Genomic DNA, 12,095 nt, shown 5'->3' with positions numbered 1-12,095 from the left:
AGTTTAATCAAGCTTGCATGCTAATTTGTCCTTAGTTGCAAGTATTATAGGCAACTTCATACTTTGCCTAATGAAAGGATAACCCTTCTTCGACACAATCAGAAAGCAACAGTGATTCAAAAGCAACATCCTACCCTTAATACTGTCAGTTTTGAGCCATCAACACAAAAATCCTTGATAAGGTTGAAAAGATGTCACTAGGAATCAATTACTTGATGTGCCTTAGAGTTCTACAACACTATTCTGCTTAAGTTTTTTTCTTTTTTTGCACCATTGATTGATTTTTAAAAATCCATGTTTATTTTTCCTTCTGTTCAAAGTGTTCTAATATAATGTAATGACACTGACTCCTTGAGACTGTCATTTCGAATCTTCTCGTTTCACCACCTTGCAGGATGCTCACACATCTTTCCTTTGTTTTGCCTTAAATTCACTGAAAGCATTGCTCTGTCATAGATTCATTCGCAGGTGCTCTGGTCATTTGGAGATCATGGGAAAAGCTTGTTTTTTGTATGGTCCAGAGTTTGGCTGTCGTATTGGAAGTGGTGCAGATGCCTCCTCACTCATTGTCACATCCATCTGTTCTATTCCACTTGTTTCCATTGGGTATTCCACAGGTGTCTGAGGATTTGCTGTGCTGGCTGAAGCACCTCTTTCCCAGAAATCCCCAGGAGAAAATTTGACTGGGAGGAGTTCGTGGACTGCCAATAAATCTTCGAGGTGATCAAATTTTTGGTTCAAAGGAAAACTTTTCTTTCACACTTTCAAGTACAGATGGAGCCACATATGTAAAACCAAGAAAGACCTGGTTGGCACCTTCACTGAGAGTTGAGTCATCTGGGCTGTCAACAGGTGTCTGACGTGTAAACTTTGAATCAAACTGACTCACATCCTCTTCAGATTGCAACAGAGGTTTAAAAGGGGGTTCCACCTTCCAAGCCAGAAGTCCTTCCCAGTTAATGTGTCTGAAGAATGGATGAGCCTGAACTTCTCCAGCATCCCCAGGACCAGCTCCAAGCCAGGAAGCAGCGTTTCTTTTTAGCAGCTTTTTAAGTAGATCTCTGGCTTCTTGTGTGAGGTAGGGAGGCAAATTGAGTTTACACTTAAGGATTTTGTCAATGGTTTTCTTTCGATTCTCCCCAGTGAAAGGCAGTGCTCCAGTCAGCATGTCATACATTAATGCTCCCAAACTCCACCAATCCATAGCATGGTTATGGCCACTTCTCATCAAGATTTCAGGGGCCATGTATTCTATTGTTCTACAAAATGTATGTGTGACTGTTCCATCATGAATAGATTCTTTGCATAGTCCAAAGTCTGTTAGTTTCACATGACTTTGGTGATTAAGCATGTTATTCTCCGGCTTCAGATCTCTGTAGATGATTCCCTTTTGATGTAATTGCCCCAAAGCCATGGAGATTTCTGCCAAGTAAAAACAAGTTGTGTCTTCCATAAATATACCCTCTCTTTCTAACTGCATAAATAGTTCTCCTCCACTGAGATACTCAAGGATGAGGTAGAGTTTTCCACCGGTCTGAAAGGCATAAATTAAATCCACAATGAAGGGATGCTTTACTTCTTCCAGAATATTCCGTTCGGCTTTTGTATGAGCTGTATCTTTAGCATTTCTTATTATCATTGCTTTTTTAAGCACTTTCATGGCAAATATTTTCCCAGTATTTGCTCCTGTTACTTTTCGAACTTGAAAAACCTTTCCATATCCCCCTTTACCAAGTACCCGAAGTAGCTCAAAACATTCTGGTCTGATTTTCTGGCCCTCTGTTCACACTAGTTTCTGAGATTTCAAATTTGTCACAGGGTTCCATGCCAAGTTCATATGGTCCAACTCCCCCATGATCCATGCTCTCGTTTAACTGACCCCCCTCCTCCAGCTCATCCTCAAAGCCTGCGTCCAAGACTATGTCAAACACTCCTGCCATGTCCTCAGCTTCCCTGTCTCGGACGTCCGGCGCTGGGTAAAAGCCGTCCCGCCTCCGTCGTCGCCTCATGGGCCCGGACCCACCGCAACCAACGCCGCCAATGCCGCCATCACCGGCTGCTTAGGCGTATTGCGACTTGCTCCTAACTTCTTTTTTTTTTTTTTTTTCGGTGAAGCAGTTTTCAGATTTTATTAAGTTGGCTGACTCAGAGGAGTTAATTTCTCCAGATTCTGAGCCCCCTGAATGGAGGGCGACACAGGCCTATATGGGGTCAGAGTCTGGGAGGGGCCAGGCTGCATACCTGGGCAGAGAGGGTAGTGAATGATTTTTACTTTTTACTGTTCATTCTCCCCTTTGGTGCCCTTTGGGACCTTTTTCTTAGGGGCAACATCTATGTAAGGAATGATATTTTGGTATTGATTTGGATTGTTGGTACCCCTTTTGATTGATTAGTTTTACTGGCAGTTCCCATGGCCCTGATTGCTAGTGGGAGGAGGCATGCACTGACTAAGTAAATTCCAAATAAAACAGAACCCCACCCACTAGGGTCTTGAACCCTGTAAAGGTGAAGAACTACTCTCCCTATAGGCTTTGTGAGTTTCACCCACTCCAGGTTTGCACAGGGACATGGGCAACTTTTCTGCATTTTTACAAGGTCTTCTACTGCTAGATTCTGGTCATCTACTTGTATGCAGCAGTTAGCAAAATTAACCTTCTCACATACCCCTCCTCCCTCCACAGCCAGTAAGTAGTTTAGGGCTAGTCTATTTTGATAGATGGCATTTAGTATCTAGGTCTGTTGACGCACAAGAAGGGTTAGGGCCACCTCAGTTTCATTGGTTGTAGATTCAGTTACCTAGGAGGGTGGCTTTTCTTTTATAGCAACTATAGAAGGGTAGTGTGGTTACTGTTTGGTCCACTTTGGTGGTGTGGCTGTATAGATTACACAGGTTTCTCCCTTTCCCACACCCCAAAGTCTAATTAAAATGAGTCCCACAGCAGACATCCTCATGCTTTGGCCATGCGTAAATCAGCCAGCTCCTGGTTTGTGGCTGAAGCAGGATGGGTTGTATGTCTCAATGTTACCTTATGAGGCTTGGTAGGGTCAGTTTCGGCTTCTCATGGAGGCTTTCTTCAGTCTGCTGTGGTGAATCCAGGTAGGGACTCCTTCTACCTTGGCTTCTGGGCTTGGGATAATTTCTTGTTCCAGCCCTCAGTAATCTTTGCAGATGCTTCCGGATGCCCTCCGAAAAGGAAAAACAAATCAGATACGTTTATTACACTCTGAGCTAAAAGGCCCAAATGTTTTTCATCCCATTGAAAGGAATAATGTCTTATGAGAGTCCCATTGTGTCCAAGTTGAGTCCAGCTAACTTGACAGTTGACAGGGTGGCTAGGACTTCCCAAGGTCCAGTCCACTTTTTTCTAACTGGTTTTCAGGTTTATCTCTCCATGTTCTGAGCAGAGTATGATCTCCAGGCTGGAAGGGATAAGGTTACCGGTAGGAAAAGAAGCAGAACTGGGAAGAGCAATTTTACAAATAATAGAAAATGTGTGGTGGAGGTGTTGTGCATACCACTGCACCTTTAAACCTTGGCTGTGGTCAGGTAGAGGGCTGAGGGAAGCTGCCTGCGAAGGTTTACTGTATACAACTTTATAAAGGCTCAATTAAAGCCTGCTTCTGGGGACTACCTGAGTTTGAAACAGGGCTAAGGCAACACCTGGTCCCAATGTTGATAAATTCTCTGACAGTTTTGTCATTTGTTTCTCTTTAGAGTATGGTTCATTGTCTCGAACCTCCACGTTGAATGCAATCTTCATTTAATCTGTAGGTGCTCATTGCTCTGTTGTCGCTTTGGATACTCTGGAAGTCCAAACTTGGAGGTAATCTCCTTCAAGAGGATTTTCATTATTTCTGAAGTTCTTAGTTCTGGTGGGGGAAAACTTCTACCCAACCAGAAAAGGTGTCTCTAGTGGTCTTTTAGGACAGTTACGGCCTGCAATTTCTCGTGCTCTGGGCTGTTAAATACCTTGAAGGTGATGTCCACCAGTTTGGATGGATTCATGCCAATTGCCCTGTCAAATTTCTGCCATTTCTTCCTAAAATCCTGGGTGCTGTTCAGGAAGTCTTGGCTCTGCTCCTAACTTCTTGATGGCACCTAACGACATCCTGTTTGGGGTTCATTTAACTTCTTGTATACTTATTTTCACTTCTTTCATATTGGGGAAGTTTTCTTCCAACAACTCTTTGGCAATTTTCTCTGTGCTTTTTATTGTCTCTTCCTGTTCAGGAATTTTAATCACGTGCACGATGTTTCTTTTCATGGCCTCCCACATAACTCTTAGGCTGTCTTTGGATTTTTCCATTCTTTTTTTCTGATTGTTCTTCTAGCATACTAGTATTGACAGATTTATCTTTAATTCATGAATTTGGGTTTCTATTTCTTTGAATCTTCTCCTTTCCTCTTCAAATATATGTCTATATTTCTGAGATCTTAGTATTAATATTCTGGATGTCCAATTGCAGGCTTCATATTGTTTTAAAACGTGTATTTATTTTGTCTTTGTTCTTGTAACATTTTCTTGGAATCTTCTAAAGTTTTTTTCTGTGTTCTCCTTGCTTTCCTTGCTGACCTTTCTGTCAATCCATTGAAGGTACAAAAATTTCATACTTTTTAATTATTTTTCAGTTAGTTCCATTACCTGTCTTGGTAATTTGTTTGAGCCATTCACTCTTGTTTCTTTGTGTGAACTAAAATTTTTTTGTTGTGTCTGGAGCATTGTAGCATCATCTTATTTGTAAAAACAAACAGTGAAGTTTTTGTACCCAGAGGGCAGAAATCTCTGGTGGGCTTCTCCAATTCAAGGAGCTCATGAGGTGGTTGTGGGAGGAATGTGACAGCAGAGTCCCTGGCCCTAGATAAAGTTCTATTAGTCTTGATGTTACCTCTGTTCAGGGCACTCATTCTGGAAGTAATTCAGGGGGGCCCTTGACGGAGCTGGTTTCAGTGTCTGTTAGGACCAGAGGGAAACTGGGAACAGGTAACCAGTTAAATACTGGTCTGGAGGTTCTATGGGTTTTATAGATCTGCAACAGAGCCCCCTGAATTCAGGCAATAAAGCAGTACACCAAAGCAGTGCAACTACCCCTCAAGTCACACTGGTGTGGCTCCCAACCATGTGGTTTTGAACTCCTGGTGGATGAGGGTGGGAGCTAGCCACGCCTCTGATCACCAGGGTTGCCAGGGGAAAAAGAAACAATCGCCCCTTTCCAGTCACTTACTGGAATCTATTCTGCAAGGCCTCTGGCCTCGCTGCAAAGCTGCTCACAAAATGATTGACCTGCGTCTAGTCAGCTATTCACCAGTCAGCCTCCCTCTCTTGCTGTCCCTGCTCTGCCTTTCCTCCCAGCAAGCACTTTATCCACCTCTATAACATTTTTTCTGAAGTTCAGAGTGCCAGAATTTTCATCTGTGTCTGTTTTATTTGGTATCTTGTATCTTTGTTGCATAAGGTCCATGTAGTATGTTTGCCTAGTCCTCCATCTTGCCAGAAGTTCTCTCCTACCTGCACTTTATAGGCTGCAAAAGTCTTCACCTGTGTGGATCATAACAAATTATGGATAACATTGTGAAGAATTGGTATTCCAGAACACTTGATTTTGAGGAACTTATCCAAGTAGTGTAGTGGTTACGAATTGGACTGTGAACCTTAAGGTCAGCAGTTCAAAACTACCAGCTGTCCTGAGGGAGAAAGATGAGGATTTCTACTCCCGTAAATATTTACAGCCTCGGAAACCCTGTACAGGGTCACTATGAGTCGGAACCGACTCCACGGCACATAACAACAACAACATCCATAGACCAAGAGTCCTGGTGTGGCACTTTAACTGTGTGTTAATGCATCAGACTGCAAAGTCATTTGAACTTCAAGGTCGGTCGTTCAAGCTCACAAGCTGCTCCTTGGAAACCCTATACAGGGTCACTATGGGTTGGAATCGACTCAATGGCACTTAACAACAACAATCCATAGACCAATAAGCAGTTGGAACAGAACAAGGGGATATTGAATGGAAAGATGTGTGTCATGCTTGTATCCTTTCACCATATTTATTTAATCTGTATGCTGATCAAATAATCCAAGAAGCTGAATTATACAAAGAAGAATGTAGCATCAGGATTTGAGGAAAAGTTATAACAACGTGCTATATGCAGATGACCTTGCTTTCTGAAACTGAAAAGGGCTTAAAATATTTACTGAAGATCAAAGACTACAAATTTCAGTATGGATTGCATTTCATTGTAAATAAAATAAAAATCTTTACAACTAGATCAATAAACAGCATCGTGGTAAATGGAGAAGAGATTGAAGTTGTCAATGACTTCAATTTACTTAAATCTACAATCAATGCTCATGGAAACAGCCTTTAAGAAATCAAAGGATGGATTCCATTAGGCAAATCTGCCTCAAAAGGCCTTGTTAAAGTGTCTATGATCAAAGATGTCAGTTTGAGGACTTAGGTGCCCCTGACCCAAGCCATGGTATTTTCATTCCATTCATATGAATGTAAAAGGGAAACAGTGAATAAGGAACACTGTACAAGTAATAGATGCATTTGCATCATGGGTTTGGCAAAGAATATTGAAAGTGGCATGTACTTTCACAAGAACAAACAAATCCATTTTGGTAGTACAGCCAGAAGACTTCTTAGAAGCCAGGATGGTGAGATTTCATCTCTCTTTTATTTTGGACATATTTTCAGGAGACCAACCCCTGAAGAAAGACATAATTCTTGGAAAAGTGGAGGGTCAGTGAACAAGAGGAGAACCTCAACAGGATTAATTGACACAGTGGCAGCAGCAATGGGCTCAAATATAACAACAATTGTGAGGACAGGGCAGGACTGGGCAGTGTTTTATTATGTTGTGCATAGGGTTGCTACAAGTCAGAACAAGCTCAATTGGACAAAACAACAACAACAGAATTATTACCTTCAGGTTCTTGTCCAATGCTAATTTAAATTACTTGAAACAGAACAGTGTTCTTTCCTTTCATGCTTAAAACCCCAAACAATTAAAGATACCATCATTTTACTTTAATGTTCATATTTTCTAAGCTTGAGTTTCGAGCTTTATTAAGGCTGATGATTGGCAGATGTTGTAGTGTAGAAGTTGTTTCATAGTATACGGAAATCTGCTTGGTATTAATTGTAAAAGCAGCATAAAGTTACTACATTTCTTTGCACCTCAGTTCCCTTATATGTAAAATTATACCAATGGTAGTATGTACCTTGTAGTGTGGTTTGGAAGATTAAATGAGCTAAGACATGTACATTGAAAACAGGCTTGGTGCCTGCTATGTAAGGCTCAAACATTTAGTTCCTGTTATATTTACTCCGGAGTCCTGGTGTCACGCTGTAGGATAAGCATTGGACTGCTAAGCACAAGGTCCATGTTTCAAGGTCATAAGCTATTCCTTGCAAAGCCTATGCAGGGTCACTATGAGTCAGAACCAACTCTGGCACTTAGCAGCAACAAGAATGTTTCCACTGCTCTTGATCAAAGTTGTCATTTTGAGGACTAAGGTGTGCCTGACTCAAGCCTTGATATTTTCAATCACCTTATATGCATGCAATAGCTGGACAACAATGAAAGAAGGCTGGAAAAGAGTTGATGCATTAGAATTATGGTGTTGGTGAAGAAGATTGGAAGTACTACGGCTGCCATAAGAACAAACGAATCTGTTTTGGAAGAAGTATGGCTGCAGGACTGCTTGGAAGCCACAGTAACCAGATTTCATCTCTTGTACTTTGGACATGTTGTCAGAAAGGGTCAGTTCCTGGAGAAGACATCATGCTCAGTAGAGGGTCAAGAAAACACAGGAAGACCTTCAGTGAGATGGATTGACACAGCGGATGCAACGATGGGCTCAAACATAAGAACAAATGTGAGGATGGTGTAGTGTTTCGTTCTGTTGTGCATAGGTTTCTGTGAGTCACAACCAGCTCAGTGGCAGCTAACAACATCAAATACATGTAATCAACTAACAAGTAGATTAAGGATTAGACAGGAGGGCAAACAATTCATTCTTGCCACAGTTACAGTAACAACAACAATAAAATTTAACAGTTGCTCTATATAGTCCTGATGTGGCGCTGTGGGTTAATGCACCAGACTGCAAAGCTGTTTGAACTGCAAGGTTGGTGGTTCAAGCTCACCAGCTGCTCCTTGGAAACCCTATACAGGGTCTCTAGAGGCACACAACAACAACGACAACTACATTGATTAAGATTCTTAAGAGTAGAACTGTACTTCATAGGGTTTTCAGTAACTGCTTTCTCAGAAGTAGATAACCAGGCTTTTCTTTTGAGTAGCTTCTGGTAGACGAGAAGCTTGAAGTCTTTGTTAGAAGGCTAATACATTAAGTATTTGTACAACCCAGGAACCAAATCTGTTGCTGTTGAGTCAATTCTGGCTTATAACAACCATATTGTTGTTGCTCTTCAGTGTCATGAAGTTGGTTCTGACTCAGAGTGTCCATGTATAGCATTTCTGAGACTGTGAATCTTTGTAGGATTAGAAATCCTCATATTTCTCCCCTAGAGTGGCTGGTGGACTTGAACAGCTGACTTTGTGATTCACAGTCCATTGCTTATCATTACAGAGCCACTTCCTGCACTCCCAGAAACCATATAGAACAAGGTAAAATTGTCCCATAGGTTTTCCAAGGCAAGTCCTGGTGTGGCACCATAGGATAAGCACTCAACCACAAGGTCAGTTTGAACCACAAGGTCAGTGATTCAAACTCACCAGCTGCTCCTCAGAAACTTTTACAGGGTTCTTATGGGTTGGAACTGACTTGATGGTACGTAACAGCAACAAGAATATTTATTGAAGCTGACCACCGCAACTCTCTCCTGCGTGAGGACTACTGAGTTCAAACTGGCAGGTTTGAACTCCTGACCTTTTAAGTTAGTAGATAACAACTTAATCACTAAGTTGACAGGGAAGGAAGGTCTATTTGCAGAGGTTGTGAAAAAAGTTGAGGATGGGCTTATACTGAGACTGAGAGGGAGATTGATTATGATTTGTCCATACAAAGTAATCAAAATAAAATGAGCAGAATTCTAAGGGGAGGGGGAAAAAAAAACCAGGCACATTAAGTACTTGCTATGTGTGTAGGTATGTGGAAATGAAAATAAAAGTCTTTAGAAAAAGGACTGAAGAAATACAAAGGTGATTCCTCTGGGTTGTTCCATCTATCACTCAAGTTTTGTAACAGTATCAGTAAGGTTGCAGTGAAGAAATGTGTCGTCTGTTTGACCGTTATTTATACAATAGGCTTTCTCTACTTAATGCCAACTCCAACAGGCAACTGGAGAATGGCATGTAACCAACATAGAAACTACATAGTTTACCCAAGATACCATAGTGATAATAGAGGTAAGACAATCAAGTGCTTTGACGTTTGTCAACAAAAGCAGTTTCCTCTCTAATACTTGGTAGGTTTCTAGAACAGTAATTTATTAATACAAATATTAGTGTTAACATATGCTAATATTCAGTTGCTATTGTTTTTCATGTAAATATAGTTGTCCTTTCGAATTATTTAGTCACTAAGCCTGAGCTGTTGTTCCTATAACGTAATTTGCGGTATTTAAAATTCTTTAAGCTTGACAGTTTACTTGGACAAATGCAAAGAACAATGAGCAATGATTCCTAAGAAGCTAATAAGTAGTTTAAATAATAAGGTAGCTTAATTTAGTTTATAGTGATCTAAAGTTTTAGAAACATTCATTTATCATATAATGCAATGTACTTTTTCATTAGACATTTCTTAGAAAATTATGCTGAATTATGCTGATTTTCAGAGGTTTACAAGATATAATATACATGGTTCTGTTTAATATACATAAATGCAGATGTTAAAAATTTAAAGCACTTTCTGTTCAAATTCGTATTTTTATTTCCACTCTCTGCAGCAAGATAACTTTGTTATCTTCACTATGTGTGTGAAAGATATAAAGTAAATGGCAAAATAGAATGTTACCATGTGAAGGAAAATATGATGAAAAATATAGTTGATTCAAAGATTCATGTCGAACAAATGAAATCAAAGATTTTTTTTCCCCTCAACATCACAAACTAATTGTGTTTCTTTCTGATTTCCTTAGAGACACATGTGGAATAAAATGTAATAAATACTGTACTTGTGTGTTTACTTACCAGAATGTTCTCCTCAGAAAAAGTAATGATACCCTTTCATTGACATCATCTAAGTGATAATGTACTTTTGTCTCTGTCATTGGAGTAATAATTACCTTTCATCCACATCACTGCACATTGCTTCTTTCTTTTATTGTACATAATGTATAAAAATAAAAAGGCTGTATTATTTCTTAAGGAAAAGGTTGTTATTTAAATAAATTCACAGGCATCAGAAAACTATAGCTTCTTGGTAATGTGTACTAAAAGTTCTATAGATATTTGTAGCTTTGTACAAAAATTTAATTTGAATAATCTTTGTCACGCTATACTTAACCACAGAACTCTGCTATTTCGTATTTCAAAAAATATGTCTTTGAACCAGTTATAGTTGTTTATAGCACAATGGTAAGGAATTAGATTTTTTGTTAAATAATCCTCAAGCTAGATTTCACAGTCATTTGTATAAAATATTACTGCTAAATAAAACAAAATTGCTATATAGTTGATTCTGATTCATGGAGGCCTGATAAGACAGAGAACTTCCCCAGAGTTTCTAAGTCTATAAATCTTTAATACTTTTAAGATTAAATTACTTTCTGCCTTGAATTTTTGTTGAAACCATGTGTTTTTAACAATGGAAGACATTTAAAATGATATAAAAAAAGTTATTTTTAATTTTAGGTAATGTGGTGTATGATATAATTGCTGTTGTTATTGTTAAGTGCCTTCGGGTCGGTTCTGAGTCATAGTGATCCTGTAATGTGTTTCCAAGCAGCTACTGGTGGGTTTGAACCACCAACCTGTGGTTAGCAGTCCAGTGCTTACCTTACAGTGCCACTAAAGGACTCTTTAATACAATTAGTGGAAGACTTATGTCTCAAAGTCTCTGGTGTCAGGGCTGATGGTATGAGGTCCATTTCTTCAAATTCACAGTTATACAGTCTCCCACAGAAAGCAGCATACACTAAAGATGGGATAGGAGTTTCCCAGTAAAGCCTTGTTATTAAATGCCATCAGGTTGGTTCTGCCTCATAGGGACCGTGTATAGGGTTTCTGTGGAGCAGCAGAGGGTTTGAACCATCAGTTACTGGTTCACAGTCCAGTACTGATCCTACAATGCCAGGAGCCCCAGTAAAGACTAGAGTTAGAGAATATAGGTGATCATTATATATACCACAGGTCATGAAAGAGTTAAGGAAACAAACTGCCAAATGTTTCTCTCACAAATAGGTTGTTGTTGTTATGTGCTGTGGAGTCGGTTCCAACTCATAGTGACCCTGTACAGGGTTTCCGAGGCTGTACATCTTTAAGGGAGCAGAAAGCCTCATCTTTCTCCCGTGGAACAGCTGATAGTTTTGAACTGCTGACCTTGTGGTTCGCAGCTCGATTTGTAACCACTATGCTACCAGAGCTCCTTCCCATAAATAGGTAGGTGGATTCAAACAACTGCTTGTTGTTGTTGTTTATAGGTGCCATAGACCCATAGCAACTTTATGAACAACAGAACGAAACACTGCCCGATCCTGCGCGAACCTCACGTTTAAGCCCATTGCTGCTGCCATGTGGCAACCTATTTTGTTAGAGGTCTTCTTCTTTTTTGCTGACACTTCACATTACCAAAGATGATTTCCTTCTCCAGGGACTGGTCTCTCCTGATATCAACAATGATATCTCTTGTTCCACATCCTCATCTGAAGTATGAGGCAAAGTTTGGACATCCTGGTTTATATACTTCGTCCAACACAGATTTGTTTGTTCTTTTGCTGAAGTTTGGCCATCCTGGCATATAAGGAGCATTCTGGCTGTACTTCATCCAACACAGATTTGTTTGTTCTTTTGACAGGCCATGGAACTTTTAAGCTCTGGTAGCGTAGTGGTTACGAATCGGGCTGCGAACCTTAAGGTCAGCGGTTCGAAACTACCAGCTGCTCCGCGGGAGAAAGATGAG

General features: G+C 40.2%; 1 pseudogene; it reads right to left on the bottom strand.

The window, feature by feature from the left end:
* Window positions 1–450: 450 nt before the first annotated feature.
* On the bottom strand, window positions 451–2,009 carry LOC102835258 (annotated as a pseudogene).
* Window positions 2,010–12,095: the final 10,086 nt, after the last annotated feature.

This window comes from Chrysochloris asiatica, unplaced genomic scaffold, assembly GCF_000296735.1.
Source record: "Chrysochloris asiatica unplaced genomic scaffold, ChrAsi1.0 scaffold00013, whole genome shotgun sequence".
Lineage (NCBI taxonomy): Eukaryota > Metazoa > Chordata > Mammalia > Afrosoricida > Chrysochloridae > Chrysochloris > Chrysochloris asiatica.
Note: the sequence above shows the minus strand (reverse complement) of the source record. Positions and strands in the feature narration are given on the sequence as shown.